The sequence below is a fragment of the Ceratotherium simum genome, chromosome 1, assembly GCF_057802395.1.
Source record: "Ceratotherium simum simum isolate JZ-2026a chromosome 1, ASM5780239v1, whole genome shotgun sequence".
Classification (NCBI taxonomy): Eukaryota; Metazoa; Chordata; class Mammalia; order Perissodactyla; family Rhinocerotidae; genus Ceratotherium; species Ceratotherium simum.
This window is the reverse complement of record NC_141900.1, coordinates 2,477,233-2,500,094: the sequence shown is the minus strand read 5'-3', so window position 1 is coordinate 2,500,094 and position 22,862 is coordinate 2,477,233.

Genomic DNA, 22,862 nt, shown 5'->3' with positions numbered 1-22,862 from the left:
GCCTTAAGAAAATTCCTAGGCAAATGAAACAAAGGCCAGCCCCAGACCAGTCCCTCAGGGAGCCACCAGACAGACACACAACCATAATCCTTTGAGACCAAGGTCTATATTGCCCGTTCTGGCACCAGCAAGTCACACTAGGAACACAGGGCAACATCCCCATAGCTACCACGGAGCTGGAGGTGGAGGGTTGCAGGCAGGCAAGTTAAAATGCCACAGGGCTCTCATACTGAAATTTAGGAGCTTCTTCATTCATGAAGCATTCTCTTGGTTGTCAATTTTTTATTAGATTCTAAAATTTGGAAAAGTTGATTCTGACAGTTTTTGTCAGCTTGCTTGTTGTTTTAGTAAAGGGCCAGAGTTTTGGAGTTCCCTACTCTGCCAACTTCCATGACATCACTCCCCTGACTTACACTTTAAAAGATCCACTGACTGCTCCATCAAGAGGAGACTATCAGGAGGACCGAGGCCGGGAAGCCAACTGCAATAATGAGACTAGACGTGAGGGTGCCTTGGACCAGGGGCAGTGGAGGATAAGAAGCAGGAACACTTAGAAGGTACAGCCAAAAGGAGTTGCAGATGGATTGGAATGTAGGTCATGAAAACTGTGGAGCTGAGAGGCCTGATGAACTGGAAAGATGGATTTGCCATTACTGGGCTGGATTCCTGCAGGAGCCTCCTGGTGGGTCTCCCTGCTTCCACATTCAGATTTCTATCATCTATTCTCAATAGAGCAGCCAGAGTGAGCCTTTCAAAACCTGAATCAGATTATATCACTCCTCTGTTCCAGTGTCCCCACCCCAAATCCGTACAGTGGCCTGCAGAGCCCTGCATAATCTGGCTCATTGAGCCCTTTCTGTCCACGCCTCCTAACCCACTCACTCTGTTCGAGCTCCGTTCCATGCTGGACTCATTGCTGTTCCTCTAACTTACCATACAGGCTTCTGCCTCAGGGCCTTTGCACTTGTGCCCCCTGATATGCATGTCCCTCCCTCACTTCTTTATGTATCTAGGTAAATGTCACTTTATTAGGGATGCCTTCTCTGACTGCCTCTGAAAACCCCAGCTTCCCTGGTACTTCCTGTCCCCCTCCCTCTGCTGCTTTTTCTCCACAGCACTCGTCCCCACAGCGTGTCATATCGCTGTTTCTTTATTTGATTCTTATGCGACAGGATATTAGCGCCACGAGGACGAGACGACTGTTCTCCTCAGGTCTGGATCTCCAGCACCTGGAACAGTACCTGGCAGGCAGGAGAGCTAAGTTACTCTTCCTGGAGGTCGTGAGTGGAGATATACAGTTTCATGAGAGACACAATCATTCTGTTCAGAGAGTCCACCATTGGAAGGGAAGAAAAACAAGCACACCAATGACTGTATTCAGGGGGTGAGCCCCGTGTTTCGGATGAGCACAGGAGAGGGGTGTTCTCAGGACTCACTAACCCGAGTCAGCACTACAGCACCAGGGAAGCCAGGCCACCCCCAGCCCCAGCAGAATGATCCTGCCCTAATCCTTTCTTACTGTTGATCCACAAAACACTTCATTTGACAAAACGTTCCTGAGCCTTAAAATAGCATTTGAAAACGATTGGTCTACCCTACAGACCCAGTTAGTACATAATTCCTACTGGTTTGAGCTAATACACTGTGGCCCCCTGCTTGGGGCAAGCCCTGCCACTAAGCCGGGGGAGGTCCCAGGGCACCACTCTCTAGTTCTCGACTCCTAGGTGAAGGCGTCAGAGGAGGTTTCTGTTGTGGTTTCTTCCAGCTCCAAGTGTGTCATCTGGGTCCATAAACACTTGGCCAAAATGAGACAGAGCATCATAACATAAAACCGTTAAAACCAAGAATTTATCAACTACTTTATTTCTCCCGAGAAACTTTACAACATCCCTTTGCTTTTGTTATTGTTCCTTGGAATTAAGTTTAATGAGCAGATGTGATTTATGCCATGTATTTATAATAATCTGAACTTTGACATTACATTTTTCACCATTGGCTTCCTTGCATTTGAGATATTTGCATTAGGTTTAGGAAGACTCTTTTCTCTGTTTTGTTTACAATAGATGCTACAGAAATATAGCCAAGAAAGAAAAAAGTAGTCATTGTTTATCTCCATAGCCTCCCATCAGTTTCTCAGGAAGATCTGAAAAATCCTGCAGCAGCCACACAAATAACACAGAAATGCAAAGGGGTCCTCCTCTCTTAAAGATGCACAATTCCTGGGTCATTTTTTAAAAACGTTTTATATTTAAAAGTTAGTTCATTCCTGCAAAAGTGATTTTTGAGTAATTTTTATAGGCTAGTGAGGCAAAAACAAATACCATGGGGTTCTTTATCATTAAGGGACTTACAGACAGGCTTAAAAAATAGGAATAATTAACATTTAGAAGTGCCACACTAGGAAATGGAGAGTGTCTGCTAATGGATGCAGGGTTTCTTTTTGGGGTGATGAAAAATGTTCTAGAATTATATTATGGTGATGGTTGCATAACTATGAGTATATTAAAATCCACTGAATTTTCCAATTTAAATGGGTGAACTATATGGCACCCTGGTATATAAAAGACATCTCAATAAAAGTGCTGCACTTGGGGTCTGCCCAGAGCCTGAGGGTCACTGAAGATCTAGTAGTCGGTCCTTGCAGGGGAGAGGCAGGGAAGGCAGGAGACAGAGGCTCCACACAGAGCTCAGACTCGGATACTCACCCTCACCCCTCCCCACATGTGACTGATCCACTCCTCAGACTCAATATGGCCAAACCTGACCCCTCTCTCTCCTCCAGACCCTCCACGCGCAGAGCTCCTGTCTCAGCTGACGGCAGTGCCATCTTGAGGGCTCTCTTAAGTCGTCCCCGTCACCTCCATCCCCGCCCCGCACTTGGCCACCTGGGACATACTCCTCACTGCTCTCTATCTGTTCAACCTTGTCCGCTCAAGTCCATGCTCAACACGTAGCCCAAGTGATGCTGTCAACGGGCAGTCAGATGGTGGAGCTCCTCAAGACGTTGACAAGCTCCCTACTGCAAGTCAAGTCCAGCTGGCCTGGCGCTCCCCGGGGCTGGACTCAGAGCAGCCACTCAAAGCCACCACTCTGCGTGTGTCTGCATTTCCCCCCTTGATTACACGTCTATCGATTGGTAATGCTCTGCGCTTGGCAATCCTTTGGCTGACCGGCCCTCATTAACTCATGAACTGGATGACTTTGCAAGAAAGAGAAACTTTTCAAGAGCTGCGTTACCACTTCTCAAAACACAGACTGGAAGCGGAGTTGGAGGTGAGCTGGAACACCCTAGGTCAGGAAATGAATCTCCACAGCCAGAAGACAGCTCTAAATGACAAAGTAGAGGCCTCGGGGGTGCTGTCCAGGGTCACTAGGCTCCCTAAAGGGTGGGTGGGTGTCTTCCGGGGGAGCTGACTGCCACTCCTCACACTGCTCTGTTTGGTCCTGTTGCTTTTTCTCCTTTGCTCATGTCCCCAAGTGAGCTCTGCCCTCCTCTCCTTGCCCCCCCGACCTCTCATGCCCAGTTACATCTCTCGTCACCATGCACTGCCACTGGCACATTCAACCTTAGTTCTATTTAGAAATCCAACATCCTTCATGAAGGTTTTACTAGACAGGAAATCAGAAATTGGTGGCATTTTCCTGTGAGATTGTTATTTTCAATGTTACATTGGTTAATTAGACACGTTATTTGGGAACTTAAACTTCATTTTCAGGTCCATAAACCCAACCCTCCTCAGGCTCCCCAAAGCCATAAGCCCCTGTGGGCTCACACTAACCAGTCTCCCCCAAAACGGACGGATCCACCTGCCTGCAGATGGTGACCCCAGCTCAGCGACCGAGGCGCTCCGGTGGAGAATGTGCTAGATCAGCACAGATCGTCAAGTTCCAAGGTTAAAAGGAGCACCCTCCTGTTTATTCTCTGTATAACAATGTTTCCATCCTCTTCACCCCAAATTAACGATCACACAGCTCAGGAAGTTGTTGTTAGGATTAGAAAAAGGAGCTGCAGCTTCTCGAAGATTTTCCACGTTGATCTGGGACTTGCTGAAGTTCCACTTCTTGCGGGTGTCTCCTGCCGGCAGAAGCAAGTGGGCCGCCTGGAGTCAGCTTCCTCCGTTCCTTCCTTCCTTAGGTCTCAGGAAGACACCCCTTCTGTCGTGATGACAGAACAGCAACTTTAGTCATGATGCAAACCCATGGATAAATGCTGGTATTCTGGGGCCGGCCAGGTAGTGTATCAGTTAAGTTTGCATGCTCCGCTTAGGAGGCCCAGAGTTTGCTGGTTTGGATCCTGGGCGTGGACCTACTCACCGCTCATCAACCACGCTGAGGCAGGGTCCCAAATAGAAGAGCTAAAAAGACCTACAACTAGGATACACAGCTATGCACTGGGGCTTTAGAGAAAAAAACTCTGGTATTTTGGCCCTACAGTGCCATTATGAGGCTGGCTGGCTGTGGCCTTCTGTCCTTTTTTACACCCTGTTCACCTTGATTGGACTCCAGATAATACCACTTCATCCACTCCCCTTTCACAAACTGTCTCCCAGCGTGGGCCCCTGGGGACAGATGTACTCACCATGCTGTGATATTTCTCAGGAGTAGTTGATTCATAAGGACTCTAAAAGAGCATAAATCCAACTCAAACTGGCTTAAGCAGAATGACAAGCAAAATGTAGGGCTCAGGCGTGGACTTCAGGAGCAGCTGGATCCAGGAGATCAAGCTTTGGTCTCTCTCTCTTCAACGTTTGTTTTGCCAACTTCTATTTTGGTTTCATTCCAGGCTCCAAGGGGACCCTCTCCTCGTGTCTGGGACTGGTTTTGGTGGACTGGTTTGGATTCCTGTGCCTGAGGAGAAAATATGCTGATCGGTGAGGCCTGGGAGAGGTGACTCCCCAAATCAAAATGAGGGCAGTCTTACCAGAATGAGGAAAAATAGACATGTACATGGAATTCATTTTCAAGACCTGCGGTTTCCTGGGCTATGTGCCTCGTGGGGTCTGTACCACTGATGCACTGGACACAGCCCCTCATTTGGTGCAGGGCTTGAGGCCCTCGTGTGTCATTACCTGTTGGATGTGAGCGCTGATCTCGGCGTGGCCTTGGCTCCTCTCTTTGCCTTCTCAGCGTCAGTCTCCATGTCTGTCCACTCAGGCCCTGCTGATCTCACAGCCTGTGGTCACTGATGGGGTCAGAGAGTCTGTCGTGACCCCTATCTCACTGCTCCTCACCCAGCTGCTCCTGCAGGACCGCGGCCTCTGTCAAGGCCCCGGTCCCTGGGGCATCACATCCGGTCACCTGGGACACTGTGTCTTAAATGGATCTGTCATCGTCCACTGAGCAGCCACTCGGCCGCTGGTCATCGCAGTTGTCTGCAGGCATCCACCAGCCCCGTCCTGTTGGTGGGACACCTGTGAATGCCTCCTGGGCGGGATCATCTTGTTTTTCTTAAATGAACTTTTTATTTCAGAACAGTTTGGGCTGAAAAAGTTGTGAACAGAGTAAGGAAAAATTGTGAATAAAGAGAGTTCTCACTGCCCCACACCCCATTTCCCGTTACTAACATCTTACATTGGTATGGCACATTTGTCACAAACAATGACCAATGCTGGTAAGTGATTACTAACGAACACCCACACATCACTCAGGTTTCCTCAGTTGTAATGTAAAGTCCTTGTCCCGTTCCAGGACACCACATGACATTTAGTTGTCCTGTCTCCTCCAGCTCCTCTGGGCTGTGGCGGGTTCTCATACTTTTCCTTGTTTTCAGTGACCTGGACAGTGTTGAGGATTGCTGGTCAGGGATTTTGGAGACTGTCCCTCAACTGAGATTCTTCTGACGTTTTTCTCATGATGACCTTAGAACGACAGGTCTGGGGAGGAAGAGCAGAGGGGTATAGTACCCTTCTGAGCACTTGCTTTCCAGGCTGCAGGCTGCCACCTGGCTCACCCCGGGATGGGACCTTGGTCTCCTGGCTGAGCTGTGCGTGTCAGGCTTCTCCACCATGAAGTCCCTCCTTTGGCCTTTCCACACCCTGCTCTTCGGAGGGAAGTCGCTGTGTGTCCCACACCTGGGGAGGGATGTGCTCCTCCTCCTCGAGGGCAGAACGTTCACGTGGCACACACAGTGTGTGCACGCCCCGCCCAGGCCCAGGAGTGTGGATTCTGAGTCCTCATCACTGGGCAGGCATGGAAAGTGCTAGTAGGTGTTTGTTAAAGGGACTGAATAGTCACGTCTCTGGAGAATCTGGTCCCAGCTCTGTGGCACCTGAGGGTGAGTGTGTCCCTTGGCATGTTGGCAAGTCCTGAGTCAAAGTGGCTTTGAGAACAACCAAAACTGCTTGAGAATGTCCAGGCCCCTCCTTGGGGAGTCCTTAAGGAACGCGCACTTTCCCAGTTACACTGAGGCAGCAGCTGTTGCTTCCGACAGCATAACATGTCTAAACCAGGAAGACTCCACGGGGCCTACACACCTTCAGGGTTTGAACATGTCTTGTAGATGACAAGAAACTTCTGCAGCCTGTGCGCCCCCAACATCAAAAGTCAGCACACCTGCTCTCACCTGGCCCAGGGACCGCGGGTGACGCCTGTTGGGCTGCAGACTCGCTGTTAAACTTTCTGGCCTTGCGTTGTCTAAAGCCTTTACCCATGCGCCACCCGCCTTCCAACCTACAGAATTTCACAGGAGTAAGAATAGCTTTATCTTTCCAGCCAGAGTGCTCCTGGGACCCGACTCAGCCCCAGTTTGGGTGGGGAACTTGGGGAGAACGCCTGTAGGGGCTGCTGCTCCAGGTTGGGGTGGCCGTGGAGAGAGGAGACGAGAGTTTCTACACCAAGAGCAGCTCCCACTCGGGGGCACATGCGTGTGGCCACTTCTGCTTTCCACTTCCATGGTTAGACTCCGGGGGTGGTTTCTGAAATGCCTCAGGAGGACCTAGGGTATAAAACTTAGGACAAGTGAGGGCTAATGCATGCATCCTGGAGCCCCCACCCCAGTGTCTCCACAGCCCCAGCTCTTCCCTCACAGCCCCTCATGGTGCAGGAGGACGTGGCCACATGCTGCGAGGGGCCACAGCACAACAGGCCAGGTCTCCCAGGCCCTCAGGTTCACGGCTCTGAGTCCTCTGGGACCGAGGAGAAAGCAGCACCCCTGGGGGCTGTGTCACCTCCTCAGCCTCATCTCCCGCCGTGGGCCACCCCTGCCTGAGCAGCTTCCTCACTCGCTACTCTGCCCCAGCCCTCTGCCTGCGGCTCACCCTGATGTTTGCCAGAAGCCGGGCAGTGTGACGGGAAACCTGAGGGGTTGGTTTGACGGGTCCTCTTCAGCGGAACCCGGATGGCAAATGCATGCAGGCCCACCCGCCAGTTCTGCGATGGCCTTGCCTCTGCACCGGCGTTAAGGTCCCTGTGGCCTTCCAGCTGTGCAACCAACTCCAGCTGCCTGCCCACCCCTGTGCCCTGGGCGGCCACCCCAGCTGCCCTCCCACCAGCACGCGCCATCCTGCCTGTACTGGCCACGATTCTCAGTCCTGTTTGGCACTGGGCCCCTCTGCGGCCCCGCCAGTCCCAATCCCAGGTTCCTGCGGCCGCTTTAACATGCCTCTACCCTGGAAAGCGGTCCACGGCCACGCACAGGACTGGACAAGCCACCTTCTTGTGGGCTTCCTCCTCATCTGCGGGATGCTAGGCTAATCTTGTCAACCGGTTTAGGTTGAGATCCAAGGCAGCAATACTGGGCAGAGTTTTGAAAGCTATAAAAACTATGCACGTGCCAACAGTTAGAGCATCCCGGTTACTATCGGTGCCATCAGAGTGCAGCAAAGTCATTCGGAGACTGGGGGACCGTGGTCGCCCATCAGAGCCCTGCCACCAATGGTTGTGCAACTCGGCCACAGGACGGTACCCTCCCAGCCCACTTTCCTCTCTTCGGGTGGGACAAGGCCGTCCCTTCCGAAACGCGAGGAGAAGGACTCATGTAAGCAACACTGTGACACTCCGCTCGTGCCCAGCACATGCCAGCCTTCAGCATTTTGTCATTTCAATTGACTCCAAAAGCTACATTTTTCCTATAGAAAGCCCCAAACAGCGGCTTGAATCTTGGGGCGCGGTGGGGGGGTAGAGGGGGTGTTGAGTACAAGGCAGCCTGACACGACTCATTCAGCAGACAGAGAAACGGTGAGGTCCCCTCGGGTTCAGACAGTTTATCATGTGCAAAGACGGCAGAAGGAAGGGCAGCTGAAGGTGCCAGCTCCCCAGCTCCTTGTGTGGGGGGGCGCCGAAAGGGGGCCAGAGGACAGCCGTGGTAGTGATGGAACGCCTTGCCACGCTGCAGGGAAGCAATTCTGTCACCTGCAGCTGAGCCTGAACTGAGGCAGACGGAAGGCCTCACACCTGCTCAGAACCCAGGAGGTGATAGGAAACTCACATGACAGGCTCCTGGACCCAGGGAAGAGACTTAGAAATGATAGTTCTTCACAGGCCTTCATGATCGATCCCAGGGTCTGGGAGGACCACAAGGCATTCTGCAAAGACTTGCATTCAGCTGCAGCTCTAGTCCTCCTCTCTGGCCTCTGTGGGCACGTGAAGGATAGAAGAGTCCCCTGAAGGAGCTGATCCCTTCCGGGGGAGGAGGCGCTGGGTGGAGGCATGTAGAGAGAGTGGTAAACAGCAAGGCTGAATGGTGAGAGCCTCGTTCAGGGCCTGGGATTTCTTCCAAAGAGCAGCGGGATCCCTCAGGGTTTGAAGCAAAATAATCACCTCATCAAGCTGGCGCTAGGTTTGACTGTTATTTTTATTGTGAGCCGAAAGCTCTTTGAAGAGAAGGAATATTCAAATCATGGCTTAAGAGGGAGGGCAGATTTTTTTGTTGTTAAATAATGCTAAATAACAGATTTTAAATTTGGCTTTGTTTAAACTCCGGACTAAACTCCATTACTCAAGAAGCTAAGAAAAAAAATATTTTTGAAGATTTTCTTCCTGGGTTATGATTTTTCCCAGACTACGTTGGACTTCCTAAGTTCCTTGGAGTTTAACGTATGTTTATTTTATGAGATACCAGCTTTTCAGCAAGTATTCTTACAGGGGAAAGTTTTGGGAAGCTGTTAACATAGATTTTAGAAAAAGCTGCAGTTTTTGGCAGGAGAGAGAGGGTCAACTTTGTTCAATATTTATTTAGTACTGCAAAGTCAGTTCAGACTTGGGAAGTGAGAGTCTTGGAGAGGATGCTATTCTTAGAACCTCCCCGGGGACTGCTGTCCTGGAAGAAGAGCCGGGGAGCCCTGAGGCACCGAGAGAGAGGGCCAGGCCTGGGCAGGGGCTGGCAGCCATCAGAGACCCACAGGTTCACCCGCCCTGGAGGGGAGGACAGCCGGCCAACAGCCCGCTGTGCGGGTTACCAGGTGGGGGCCAGGGTTGCTTCCAACCTTGCCGCCCCAGAGACCTGGCCAGAGAGGAGGCAAGTGCAACCAAAATAGATTAGGAAGCAGGCACTCTACTCACGCCCCTCTCTGATGAGAAAACTAGGCTCAAAGAAGCAAGCTGTCCAGTGTGGACAGACTGTGATGCTCTCGTCTGATCCCTGAGCCTGCAGCCAGCAGTGTGTGAGCAGGGCAGCTGCTCTGAGGCCCCGCACCTCCTCGCCACAGGCCCATCTGGTCCCTGCCCTGCTCCCTGGATAGGAATCGGGGCCCTGCTTCCCCCTCATGGGCAGGTTCCACCAAGTCCGCTTCAGCACCCATTGCATCGGCCCCCGGGCCATGCTGGACAGCTGCAGGCTTGTCGGTCCAGGGCTGACCCCGCACAGCCAGCCATTTTTTCTTAAGTAAAATCTCCCTGGAGCCATTTCTGGCCAATGGCACCTGGACAGCTAGAGGCTGTGCGGTTTCCTTTTCAGAGGTCCCCCAATTTCTGGTGGTGGACAGCCAAGGCAAAATCCAAATTCCCGTTATTTAGACCCAAGAGCCTTAGGTCTGCGTGCATCAGATGGGCCTGAATCCCTGAGTTCCCATCTCAGGGTATCATTAAGCTTATCTTTGCCAATCAGTCAAGAACAACCGACATGTGCAAGTAAGAGGCTTGGAGGAAACAGCACAGACAGGTCCCTGACCTGGGGGAGGGCGGGCTGTGTAGACAACGGCCTCCTCACCAGCTGCCTGCTGTTCTCATGGTCAATAATTGTTTTAAAACACAGGCACTTCGTAGAATCTTTTAAGTTGCTGTAAAATAGTTAGCAGAGAGGTAGTGGGATTTTTTTTCTTTTTCCTTTGGTAACTGCTGATGACTCAACACGATAGCAACGTTTCAGCCGCATAGCTTTGTTTTCTTGATGATTCTTCTTGGTGTCATGAAATCAAGATTCATACTGTCAGGAAGGAACATTTAAAAGCTGTGGAATACGTGGACTGAAAAGGAGCCCAGCTGAACGCCTGAGTGTGCAGTGGGTGCCCTCACAGATCATTTTTGGGGATCAACTACCCAGATCCTTCGGCATGACCTCCCGGCCTCTGGGCCACACATCAGATATGTATGTCCTAGCTTCTCACCAGGAGCACTTGCAGAGCTTGGCAGCGACTGTGGCTGGGCCCAGCGCAGGCCAGTGATTCAGGGGGTTTGAAAGGGCACCCGGGCCCTGGAGCCCACCCTGGCTCCTAAATTCTCCCTGGTTCATTCCCTTCCAAGCACATAGGCCTCATCTCTGTATTCAGACCTACTGAGTTCGTTCCTGCCCCAGGGCCTTTGTGCAGGCTCTTTCCTGCCTCCAGCTTCTTCCTTTGCTCTTCTCCTGGCTGACACCTTCACCTTGTCAGTCTTAAATCAAGTGTCAATCTTTGGACAGGCCCCCTTGTCATCATCACTTCACCTTCATCTGTCACAACCTAAAGTCGTCTCGGTCATTTTGGTTTGTTCGTTGTGTCCGCCCACTCCACCCCCATTAGGAAGTAAACTCCTTGAAAATGAGGCCCTGACCTGCTCCTCCCTGTTTCCCGCACCCATTCCACACATCGTTGCTGAGTGCTTCCTCTGTGCTGGGCAGTGTTCCAGGAGTGAGCGAGCAGACAGTGCCCTCTTTAGGAAGCCTGCATTCTGGTGCTGGGGAGACCAGAGGGTCAGGCAGCGAGGGGCGGGAGGAGGCCGCTTGACCCAGAGGTCAGGAAAGGCTCTCTGAGGGCCTGGGCGATGAGGAGGAGCCACAAGACCTGGGGACACAATCTAGGGACAGAAGAAACCCCAGGTCTGGAATGTTGCTACCTCCAGTCCCCAGAGCGGTACCCCACACGCGCTTGGGTCACTGTCTAGTGTCCTGAGCCAGACTGTCCCAGAGGTTGGGCAAAGATGGAGGCCTGTGGCAGGACAGAAAGACTAGAGGCTTCAGGGGTTTCAATTCTGCTCGGCTCTCTCCTAGCTGTGACCTTGGATACGTCCTTAATCCTTATAAAATGGGGCTGACATACCTGCCTCAGAGGGTTTCTGTGAGGCTAAAGTAAGGCACTGCCAGCAAGTCTGCATGGTCCAGCAGGCACGGACTAGTGACTCACTAGTCCTCATTCCTGTCAGGGATCCCTGACCTCGAGGCCGGGGTGAAGGTTGAACTCCAACACAACACACACATTTGGAGTCAGAAGGCCTGTTCGGGGTTACGTGGCTGCCCACACGCCCGAGGCTTGGATCCCAGGCATTCTTGTCGAGATCGTACCCGTCTCTGGGTGTCACACGATCATGGGGAGACACAGCCCCGCAGGGTGGGACAGGACATATTTGGGGCAGAACGTTTTCTTTAGACTGAGCCAATCTCTCTCCTTGTCACTTCTCCGTCCTGGCCCTAAGTCCATGCATCTGTGACCACAGAGAAGCAGGCGATGGCCCTGTCTCATGGCATCTTCAGAGAATCTCGAGGCAGCCCACGTTGTGCCCCGCCCCCAAGCCATGTCTTTAGGATGCGAGAACATCAGGCTACAACCCTACAGCAGCTGCCGGGACGTTTAAGGAGCTGGGGACAAGGACTCGGGCCCGTCCTCCCCACAACCACCTCCAGGTCCCTTCCTTTCTTTGCAGCTGACGTTCTCCACATGCAAAACAGGAGTAGCAGATTCGCACTGTGGTTCTCAAACTCCACTCCCTGGAACCCAGTGTGTCTGCAGAGGTGCTTCTGTGAACTTCAAATAGTTGCTTCCACTTCATTTAAATGTGTTTTAACTATTTTAAAAACTTTAGTGAAAACGTGCCTACTTAAATGTGTTGTATGCTGACTATCAGCACCCAGGAACCCCTTGACGTGTTCTTCATGGCCAAGAAAATTCGTTTTGTGCAGACCTGGGACTCCATAGAGAAAGAGAGCAGATCAGTGGCTGCCAGGGGCTGGAGTGGGGTGGGTAGGGGATGGGAACAACTGCTAAGGGAGATAGGGTTCTTTTCGGGGTGATGAAAACGTTCTGCAATTAGATAGGGGTCATGGCTGCACATTATGAACGTACCAAAAGCCACTGAATTTGCACTTTAAAATGGTTAAAATGGTAAATTTTATGTTATGTGAATTTTACCACAATTCAAGAAAAATACTTCTTGCATTATGCAATACAAATATATTTCAAATTCTTTTAAGCACGTCTTTAACCATAAGGTTCTATTATTTTCCTCAAATTCAAGAATGAACAAATAACTTCAGGAAAAAGTTTAAAAATTCTTATACTGCTATTTACTTTTAGGAATTTGGATTATTTATTTTTTTGGTACCATGTAACTCATTACAGGGGAAGCATTAAAACAACTGAAAATATTTGGGTTCATCAAAAGAGTCTTCAAATTTTTGTTGATTGGCTTCATCAGAAATAATATACATTATCAATTTGAAATTATAAAGGAAATCTATAAAACACTGTCCTCATCGTTATAGAATTTTATATATTGGGGTTCCATACAAGATTTTGTTTGTGAAAGAATATTTGCGTTGCTAAGGAAATTTGGAGAACGCTGAGCTGGTCATGTTTCAGGCCCTCACATTCTGCCACCTGACGGATTCCAGGGCATATGAGCATGCCCCCGGGATGGCAGCTCCGGAGGCTTCTGTGGGAAGTAAGCAGAGCACCCACCACTACTGTCACCAGGCTCCAGATTAAACACAGTGGCTTAGGTTTGCTTCACACATGAGCAGTGGTTTCCCTGGATTAATTCACTGAGTCAAAATCTATATTAAACATTATTAAAAACAAGTACACACATTCTTCAGAACTGGAGCCTCATGGTTCTGAGTGACCTGAGTTACTTGTGTTACGTCACTTCCCTGAGTTACCTGTGTTACCTGTGTTGGGTCACCATTCTGAGTTACCTTTGTTCCCTGTGTTCTTTGTGTTAGCTCACTGCCCTGAGTTACCTGTATTAGGTCACTGCCTTGCTTTACCTGTGTTACCTGTGTTACCTGAGTTACCTGAGCTACCTGTGTTAGGTCACTATTCTGAGTTCTCTGTGTTAGGCTACCACCCTGAGTCACCTGTGTTCCCTGAGTGGCCTGTGTTAGCTCCCTGCCAGGAGTGACCGGAGGTACCTGAGCTAGCCCTGAGTTAGCGCACTGCTCCCACAGCACCCATGGTGAAGGAACCCCAGTATGTGTTTTACCTTCCAATCCTTTGGGAACTATTCCTTTTGTAAAATAAAATGAAAAAAAGTTTCTTAAAAAAGGTGAAATGAAATACAAGGCTGGCCTGGTGGCGTAGTGGTTAAGTTCGCACACTCCACTCCAGTGGCCTGGGGTTCTCGGGTTTGGAGCCCAGGCCCGGACATATGCACTGCTCATAGATCCATGCTGTGGCAGCATCCCATATACAAAATAGAGGAAGATTAGCGCAGATGTTAGCTGAGGGACAATCTTCCTCAAGCAAAAAGAGGAAGATTGGCAACAGATGTTAGCTCAAGGCCAATCTTCCTCACCAAAAATAAAAAAATAAAAATAAATAAAATGAAAATAAGTTTCTTAAAAAATGAAATGAAATAAATACATGCAAAAAACGAATCCCAATTTTTGTTAGATTCAACAGACATAAAATTCCTCTGTCAGTTTGCTGTAAATGTTCCCAGGCACTTACTCTCAATTCAGTTCTTCCCTGTCATGAGCCATAACACCACCCAGTCAGCCGACCATAGTGCCAGGCCACTGTGCCCCTCACAAACCTGTCTTACATCTTAAGGATGGGAAAACTCAGGCCCAAGGTCATCCACCAGGTCTGCCCCAACCTGTGCTGCCAAACACCTGCCCCACCCTTCACCTTAGCTCCTCGGCTGCAACATCACCAGTGCAGGAGGGACACAGACTACCAGACATGGGTCCTGCCCCGGGAGGGCACAGATGGCTGAGGCAGACCATGGCTGAGCTGTGACCCCCATCACAGTGCCAGGCCTCAGATGCCCATGGAGCAGCGAGGAAGGAATAGCCCCTCAGCCACCTCAGGGGCTGGATGGGACCTGCCAGTCCCAGGGGGGCCCCCAGCCTGGCTTCATCCCCCACCTGGCCTCAGACCCCACAGACTCTGGGTTGATATCCATCTCGCAGAAACACAGGCCTCTTCTAGGGCCCCATTGTTGCTGCCCAGAATTCAGCAGGCATAAAACCCTGCGTGCCTCTCCTCCTGGTTGAAAGAGCATTTGGGCACCTCAGAGACACCAAGTTGCCACTTTGCAGACTCTGCAGAATGTGACAGGAAAGGAGTTTGAACATTTCCTACAGCACCTTCTGTTTTAAGGAACCTGACTACAGTCAGAAATGGGCCAAAGTGCTGTTCCAGATTCCTGGGAGCCTGGAATTTCTCTGAGCTTCTCCATGATCGGAGCTGCACTGTGAGTCAGAACAGGACCAGGTGGATGTGAGAGTGCTCACAGCAAAAGTCCCCACTTGCTGGACACTCAGATTGTACCCCAAACGTTTGTGTGGGTAACCATTTCCGTTGCCAGGGTAACCAAATTGTCCCCAGCCACTCAGACATGTCCCACTACTCAGGGACGTGGCATTCTCCTCTTTCTGAAACAAAATGAGGACATTAAATATCAGAAACTGCTGAAGTGTCAGAGGGGCTGAAACGCAAAATGCGTAGGAGGGGATTCATTCTGAGTTGAGCCCATGCCTTTTCTGCAGGCAGAATGTTAACCGACTTGGACAAGTACGCTCAGGATCTTCAGCTAGCCCCTAGCCTCCAGTCTCCATCCCCTGGCCCCAGGCCCCCAGCCTCTTACCCTCTGGCCCCAGCCACAGCAGGCTCTGATGGGCTCAGGGCCAGGACAGCAAACTCAGTGCCTTTGGGGCCAGCAGACAGCATCACTGTGTGAAGAGGTGAGAACTGAAAATGCCAGCTCATCCTAAAGACTCACATTCTTGTCTTTTCTTTGATATAGGCCAAAATAATGATCTGAGGGCTGAGCTGAGCCAAACCATGATCCCTGTGATATTCTTTGAAGAAATAACTCTTATAGACAAATACATCAACACCCCATTGGCACAATTTGCAGATTGTGAAAGATTGTCTCAGGCCCTGCTTATTTCCAGCCTCATAAGAAGCCGTGGCCACAGGATGGTAGGACTTCCCACTATTCCCTTTACAAAGGGCCAAAGGAGACACTTGCCCAAGATGTACAGAAAACCAACAGAGCCCAGACTGGGGCTCGCTGTGGGATTCCCAGTAAAGTGCTGCCCCTCAGTGAAAGGAGTCAGCGCCTCTCCGCAGGTCTCTGGACACGAGCTCTCCTGAGCATGGTTAATGGGTCCTCTGGCCACTCTGCTGTGCAGTCTTGTCCGACCCCTCACTTGTAATGGTCAGGGTAGCCTTGGAGAGCTCCTCCAGAAGGCGTTGGATGCACCATCCTTTGGACCCAGCACCATCACTCAAATTTGGAGTCACAGATCACGAAGAACTGTGACGATGGAAGGGGGCAGTGAATGTCACTATTGCAGCCTCACCCCCTTCCACCACACATCCACTGGTCTGGACTAAGGGCTGCCCCCAGGGGGATCCTGTGTCTTTCTCAGCAGCAGAAAATGGGGCTTGTAGAAACCCTTGGAATGCTGGAAATTCACACAGCTGGAAATGCTGTGTGAAGATAAGAAGAAGAAGATAAGATAAGATACGAAGAAGTCACATGTGCGGAGATGTCAACTTCAAAGAGGAACATTCAAGTAAAGTGTTACCCCTGCAGGAACCGAGGCCTCAGGGAGAGCCACACGGGCCCTATGGGCAGCCTCTCGAGGGCCAGGGTTTTAGGGAGCTGCGCCACTCCACCCTCTACCAAGAAGCTCATTTCCCATGTTCCCAGTCCTACAAAGGGAACCCAGAGAAGACACCCGGCCTGCTCAGCGCACCTGGCAGAGTTTCCCTCCAGTTGGTTCAAGTCCCCTAACATTTGTGGGAGCACATGGCTTGTGCTGGGGATGGAGCTGCGAGGAGAGAGAGTCTGTGCTCCTGAGGGTCCCTGCACAGAATCAGTAAGCTACATGTGGGATGAGCCAGTCTCCTTTGGCCGGGCTGGCTGGAGCTGACCCGAGAGGCTGGCGAGAAGGGCAGCAAGCGCTGATGCTGAGGCAGCTCTGGATGCCATGGCCCCCAACAGGAACCGCACCTCCCGCCTCCACCAGGCCTGACAAGGGAGCCCAGGGGAGTAGGGGGTGCACCTGGGAGGCACTGGGTGTCTGGGAGAGAGTGATGTTGCAGAACAGGAGGGCAGGCTGGAGAACAAGGGACTGACACTCAGAGCTCACTTCACAGGCCACTGGAGGTGATTCCCATGCCTGCTTGTGTCCGTAACACCCGCTCCTCACTTCCCCTCCGGGGACCTTAATTCCCATCAGTTACATGGGATTGAATTAGCTGGTTCTCTAAGGCCCTCCTGAAACCCCACCCATCACTGCTCCTACAGGGCCTCTCCCACGCCTGGCCCCGGGGGCTGCTCCAGGAATGAATAACCCTGTGTTGTTAAGATACTCACACAATGGAATGAGGAGGTGCAGCTGGTTTTTCCATCCAGACATAGGAGCCTTGAGTTTCAGTTCCGTTCTTCTCTTTGACACTCGGCCTCCCTGGCCCCCGGCCCCAGGGCCCCCGGCCCATCTCCAGCCTCTGCCCCCAGACATAGGAGGCCCCCACTGGGGATATGCTGCCCTCCGCAACCTCCCCTCAAGGCCTAGACTCAGACCTGCTGGAAACTCAGACGTGAAACCTGCACACTTTTGTGGGTGCCCACCAGGTCCCTGGCCTCCTCCTGCCCACACCTCCCAGCCCCCCCACTTCCAGGGAAGACAGCAGGGTCGTGGCCCATGGGGCTTGCCTAGTTGGAACGTTCTCCTGGGGCACCCATGGAGCCTGACCCCCTAAGGCTAGGCGCCCCTCCCAGAGCATTCCCTGCATCCCCAGCACCTAGCCCTGCTGGGGAGACGGCCTGGCCCTCAGGATTCCTAGAGCACACCCCACCTCACTTCTGTGAGCCTCTGTGAGCTGTGTGCCTTTTGGCCTGGTCCTCAAGGTCTCAGCGTCTGAGGGAAGTGGAGGTGGCAGTGACGTCTACCTCTCTACATTATAGGGAAGCTGGAGACAAGGCCTGGGCATCCCACTGACCCTTGCAAACTCAGTATCCCAGCTGGAGTGTGGGCCCTCCTGCAGGGCAGGGACCTTCCCGTGGGGTAGTCCCTGGTTGGCGTGGAGCACACTCTATTTGGGACAGAGCTTTTGCATCAGTGTTCCATTGTACCCCACCCTCACCACCTCCATTCACTAAAATGTCAGTCCCTGAGAAGAAAGACCCCTCCAGCATAGAGGAATCAGGCTCAGAGAGCAAAGGCAGGTCCCGGGGGCCCCCGCCAGCTCTGAACCCCAGCTCTGCCATCGACTTGCATAGCTGAGTATCTGCAGAAATGGTATTGAATCTCTGAGTGTCAATAATGCCCACTTCCAAGGATGTCTTCAAGAGTGAGAATGCATAACGCAGGCTTAGACCTGTCAGACGTGCCTGCTGGCGGTGAGCATGGTGGGTCTACGAGACCGCTGCCATTGCTTCTGGAAGAGGTCAAACCCTTGGCTCTGCCTGTGTGAGTTGTTGAAGGCGCCTGCTGCTGGCAAATTTTCAAAGCTGTCTATGTGTTACCAAGATCCATGTTTCCAGAGCGACCGGAATCTCCGGCCTCCGCCCACGGCGCCCCACAAGAGTCCTTCCCTGGGGAGTGACACCTCAAGGGTCAGTCCGAGGCCCATGTGACCCACGTCTTGCGCTGCACCCTCCCTGCAGACAGCTTCACCAGGCTCTGGAGGGACAGCTGTGGGCGCCCTCTCCACCAGGTATGAGCTTTCATCCTCAGGACCCAACCTCGGAGAGCATGGAGGAGACCATGGAAACCCGTCCCTTTCCTGAAGGCAGACAGCAGGACCTGCCCAGGTGTGCTGGGCTCTGGATTTAAGCTCGGGTTGCTTCATGACTCCCCACGCAGCACAGACGCCCCATCAGAACTCCAGGAGAAAGGACTTCTCCAAAGGACACATCCAGGTTCCCCCATCCCCCTTGGGGTGCCCCCACACATGGAGCATCATGGACCGTGACAGGTGAGGGACCAAGGTGTCTTGGTGAGCTTGGACGCCATAACAAAATCCCACAGGCTGGGACCTAAACATTGATTGCTCACCGTTCTGGAGGCTAGAAGTCTGCGACCAGGGTGCCAGCAGGGTCAGTTCCTGGTGAGGAGCCTCTTCTAGACTTGCAGACAGCAGCTTTCTCCCTGTGTCCTCACATGGGGGAGAGAGAGCAAGCTCTGGTCTCTTCCTCTTCTTCTAAGGGCACTAATCCCACCATGGGGCCCCACCCTAGTGACCTCATTTGACCTTCACCACCTCTCAGAGGCCCCACCTTCTAACACTATCTCACTGGGGATTCAGGCTTTGACATATGAGTTTGTAGGGCAGGAAAATTCAGCCCGTGCACAGGGTGTTAGAACACCATCTGCTAAGGAAACCCGGGAAGGAAAGCCCATTGATACTAACCGATCGCCTATCGTTTGGAGACCCCAGGAGCGGACACCCCCAGCTCAGGAGGCTGACAGCTGGTCCAACCCACCAATGGAGATGGGAACTGTGTGCTTCACACACAGGCCAACTGTCTGAGAGTTTCACTTCCTGCCGGAGGCTGGCAGGCAGCAGAAGGAAGGGGCGGAGTCAGGGCTGCCCCCTCCCAGCCTGCGGCCTCCACCATGAAGGCTTGATTTAAACAAGTAAAGGGCTCTGCAGAATGAAAGGGCCTTTGTGCTTTGTTCCTTTGACTTTGGGAAAGGAAAGCACAACTAACAAATGACCACAGAGGGATGGCAAGGGCAAGGGGGCAGCTGGTCCCTCGAGGCCTGGCCTTCTGCCCTGAGACCAGGGAGATCCTAAAGAGCCAACCAGGAGGAGACCACTGCGGCATGGCTGCCCGAAACGTGGCCCTGAAGGTGTCGGGTGCACGACCTCAGCAGCCTCTCCACCCTTAGGTGGTCAATTCCCCTTTCAGGACACCGGGTGGTCATTGCTGGGAAGATGAAAGAAACAACCATGCCGTGGGCACCCACAGGCCCCTGCCCTAGGGAACTGCTGGCTGTTTTATTCCCGCCTGGCTGGGAGCCCACGGTTTGGCTCCAGGGACACACGGCATGACTACTGATGGGCCCTAACATTCTAGCCTCCCTCAACCCTTCCAATGTAAGTGGAAGTTTCAGTCGCAATAACAACAATAACAAGCACCTTAAGATGCTTCAGTGTGGATTAAACAAGATACTGCAGCATTAAATTTCCTTCATAGTAAATAATCTAAAACATCACATTTACCTTAAATAAAAAGACATATAATGGAGTAGTATACAAAGTGATCATCCATTTTTAAGATGGATCGTGAGCATTCCAGCTCTGTGTCCCCTCACCCAGGGTGTGCAGGGAGCATTCCAGAACATTCTGTGTGCAGCTCAGACTTCCACGAGGCTGGTGAGCTGCTGGGGTGAGGGAGCCCAGGACCGCAGAGGCTGCACTGTGTGTCTCAAGGCCCCTGAGCACCTTTAGCCTAGGGACCTGCGTTCAGAGGGGCCCTCTCTCCTAAATGGGAGCAGGTGCACCTGCACAGGTTGGGAAGAGCTGGAGGAGAAACGGGATCCTGCAGCTATTTTAGGAAGCGAGTGAGTTCCTTCCTCTGGCTCACCCATGCTCGCATCCTCTTCCCAGGTCTCACCTCTGAAATGGCTCTGGGTCCTGCCTGGGGGACTAGCCTTGGCGTGGGGTGTCCGCTTGGTTCTCAAATGGACTCTGACGGAGGCCACAGCCTGGTCCCTGGCTCCTCCACACCTCTCACCCCACACCTGGAGACATCGTCTCCAAACGAACATGTCCACACCCTCACCTGCCCCCACAGCTCCTCAGGGCCCCACAACCCAATGACCGAAGCCCGCCCCCTACTGAGGACTTGTGCCATCCAGGGCGGGCTCCCTGACACTGCCACAGCATGGTTGGGGGGGCACTAATGAGGATGGCATGTCTGGAAGTCCTTTCCTAAGACTGGATATTTAGCCTGGGCCCTGGGGATGACTCAGCTTCGAGGCCTCAGGCACACCCTGCTCTGGACATGTCCTGGGCCCAAATTACACATTCCCTGCGGGGCCCAGGCCAAGGACGATGCCCCCCAATTTCACTGAATTTAACCCACCTTTTGGGGCAGTGAAACATGGTGTCACAAGGAAAAGACAGCATCGGAGCCCTGAGGGCACACGTGAGAAGGCGTTGGAAGAATCAGAGCCAGCTCGCTTCAGGGACAGTAGGATCCAGGGAGAAACCCACCCATCCTTGCGCCCATTCACACACTCAGCCAGCAGCTTCTGTGCCCACCCTGGGGGATGAGGGCCAAGTGGGCCTGGACAGGTGGGCTCCCACAGCACTGACCTCAGAGGAAACGTTATGCCTTCTCTGCTAGCTCCACACAGAACACTCCCAGGAAGGGGTCCTGTGGGCTCGAGTTGGGTCACAGGCCCATTCCCAGACAAATCCATCTGCCTGAGGCGTCTGACTGAGGGCTGCAATTGCCAGTCCCCACCGAAAACTACGCTCCGGGAGACGAGGAGAGTCGGTCTCTCAAAAGAAAGAGGCTGTTTTTCTGTGAGATGACACTATGAAACCACCAGAAGTCCTGATGAAACCGAGAGCAGGGGACAGGGCCCCCAGTCCCCAAGAGGACAGCCTTCACAGCAGTGGAGAGGCGGCAGGCACACAGCTGTCACTCAAGTTACATGAGAGGTGGACCAAGATGCCGTCTCAGAAATAAGAGAAGCAGACAGGACAAAGGAAGTGAAATAAAAGGCACAGTGAACAGAACTGGAGGGAGAAAGGAGCGCTACAAGGCGAGACCACGGACAAGAGAAGGAGCATGGCGCCCTCGGGGTCACTGTTGACATCAGCGGGCACTTGCAGTGGCTTCTGTCCTATGTCAGCTCCCAGATCATCACCGGGTCTCGGTTATTTCCCTGCACAAGACCCGAGTGCTTCAAACTAACAGAGGTACTGCAATCCACGTCCAACCTCTCTCCTTCTGAACAGGATGAGGAATCCACACAGCAACCCGAACCCCATTAGCTTTTCCAGCACATTCTGAGGTGGCAGACTTGGATTCAGGCAGGAGTGTCCTCCCGGCTTATGCAGGCTTCTGCAGAGTCATCAATTCTGGAAACAGAAACAGCAACGGCCCCCGAGGAGGAAGCCTGCGAGGGCAACACAGGCCAGGGCCTCACATTTTTAGCACCAAGTGCAAGAACAACAGTCCTGTCCGTTTTTAGAAGCCCATCAAAGTGTCCTGCCAAAATGAAACAAAAGCCAATAATATCAAAATTCATGGCAGCAGGGTATGAAAATGAGGGTCAAATGCAGTGCAGGCCACACAGGAGCCACCCACCCTCTGGTCCCAGAGCACCCCCTCAAACTTGCCTCCTGCCTCTCCTCGACCTCGCAGAATTCTTCCCCGGTCCAAACGGTGGCCTCTCTGGGCTTTCCCCACCTCTACTCTCTCCCGGTCTCCTGCAGGCAAATGCCTGCCTCCCCCATGCCCCAGGCAGGAGCAGCCACAGAGGCCTCCCCTGCCCTGAAGTCATGTCCGCAGTGCCCGTGACCCTTCTGGACGTGGGCCCCTCCCCGCTGCTCTGCACCCAGCCTCTGGCCTGGCGTCCCATGCTCTCCGGGCTCAAGAAATGTCAGATACCTGTTTGGCGATTGATACAAGGCCTCCGGCACAAAGAGAACTGCTCAGAGGTCATTTTTCATTCCAAAAACAACTCAAAAAGGCCAAGGGCTCCAAACCACACCTTCTCCTGCTGCCAAAAGCTATCTGAAAATGAACACAGCACCTGGAAATCAATTCATTCTGGACGGTGTCTAAACAACAGCGCTGGGCTCCGAGAACGCATTCCCAAGGGGCTGGAAGTCTCCTCGTCAATCACCGGAACAGCACAAAGCCACGTCAACCTCAGAAACAAAGTGGGAAGAAACGGCCAATGTCTGCTGCCACAGAAACAGCAGATTCTAGAAGTGGAAGTTTCCTCCACAGATTGGGACGTTTCTGTGGATTTGCAGGAAGATGGCCAAGTATTAACTGATAAAACTTCCACCACCTGGCTTATCTGATAAGGCACCTCCTTGCTCCTCATTGGATGCCTCTCCTTCAACGGCCCAGGAAGGTAGCAAGAGACTGCTGGCCCCAGAGGTGGCAAACACCCACACAGACTTCATGGCTTCCCCTGCAGTGACTGGGGACATAACTGACCAGCATGGGTGACGCTTTAGAAACCTCTCCCCCTATGCCATGAAAGTTCCAGTCCTCCCTGGAATAAAATATTTTGTTATGCG